The sequence below is a fragment of the Empidonax traillii genome, unplaced genomic scaffold (assembly GCF_003031625.1).
Source record: "Empidonax traillii isolate 1590-97213 ecotype Southwest subspecies unplaced genomic scaffold, ASM303162v1 scaffold544:size423439, whole genome shotgun sequence".
Taxonomy (NCBI): domain Eukaryota; kingdom Metazoa; phylum Chordata; class Aves; order Passeriformes; family Tyrannidae; genus Empidonax; species Empidonax traillii.
This window is the reverse complement of record NW_020955737.1, coordinates 71,006-72,603: the sequence shown is the minus strand read 5'-3', so window position 1 is coordinate 72,603 and position 1,598 is coordinate 71,006.

Here is a 1,598-nt window from a genome sequence, read left to right as displayed (position 1 = left end):
TCTTCTGGAAAGCTTGCCCCTTGCTATTTTAAGCAGAAGTGGCCAAGTTCTGACACGCACCTTCTGCTGTTTGTCTCAGCCGTGTGATATCATGTATGTGTTTAGCTTGGGTTACTGGTCTGTTGGAGAAGGCAAGAGAAAGAAGCATAACCTGCAGACTAAAATATCCAAAACATTTATGTTCACTCTTAGGAAAAATCTATCCCTGTTCATAGTCAGTTGTCTTGTGCTTTGTTTGAAATACAATAAATAGCCAACCCCTAGGAGCTTCCATGGAAGGAGATGAGAAATGAACAGACCAAAAAAATCATAAAAAGCTGCCCAAATGCATTAGTCCAAAGTCTCTTCCTTGCATTGTCTTTAATTTCAAAGATTATATATACTTTGGGTTTTGTTAACTAAACTACTGAGTCTTTTCCTTTTCTATCCTCTTTCTTGTCAGCAAGAAGGCTAAGACAAAGCAGACCTACACAAACACCTCCCCCCCCCCCATGCTGGGTCTTGTCTTCTCTTGTCATAGGTCCCATCTTTGTCTCTGGCCTGTGCTAATATTATATGGCTAAGAAATGATAATTCCTCTTTTTTGTGTATTTGGGGAAGGAGCTTTGAGTCCAATGTACCTGAAATACAAGGAATATGTTCTCTTATGTTTGCTGCAGGTGGAGCAAGTTTCTTTGCTTCTGGCCTTACTTGGAGAAGACCATGCATTGCTTTGCATGCACATGCAGTCAGCAATATGGAGAGCAGGTCTTCAGCAGAACCCAAATGTTATTTAGAAACACATTTTTTAAGATGCCAGGGACCACAAAGAGGCAAGCTGAGACAAGAGGGTGGGCACTGAATCCAGTTACCTGCCTCAATGACTATCTATCAGCCCAGCAGTTCTACCCATCTTTCCCACTGCACATTACTGAGTCACTCAAAAAATACATTTGTGACCCTGAGATTAGCTCAGCTGGTTAGAGTATGGTGCTAATTAGGCCAAGGTTATGGGTCTGATCACTGCATGGGCCATTCACTGAAGAGCTGGACTCGATGATTCTTGTAGGTCCCCTCCAGTGCAGACTATTCTGTGATTCTGATTCTGTAGTTGGTGACAGTGAGCAAAAACTGTAGGGAAATCATTCAGGAAAGGAAGATAAAAGCTCATTAGCTGGCATCTTTATAGCATTTTCCCAGTCTGACTCTGCTGACAATATAACCTAAGCCTCAGGCTGTTTTCGTGAAGTAAAAAGGTGCAATTATGCCTGTTTTATAGATAAGGAAACTGGTAACACTGATTTGTCCTCGGGGAACAGGATGCAGAACTAGGAGGACAACCTCCTCTGCCTGCCTTGTGGCTTTGTCTTTAAGCTACTGTGTTCTTACAGCAATATTTCTGTGGGGCTAATGGTTTTTCACTGCCAACAGGTATACAAATACACTATCAACACCATGTACTTGAAATCCTCTGGTACAATTTGTATTCACGGGCCAAGTTAATGCCCGGGAGACCAGGTCTGCAGCTGAATCTAAATGCTAAGCTATTTTAACAGCATAGACACACAGCATTATGCACCAGTCAGCAATGAATGAGAGACAGCAAAAAAAAAAAAAAA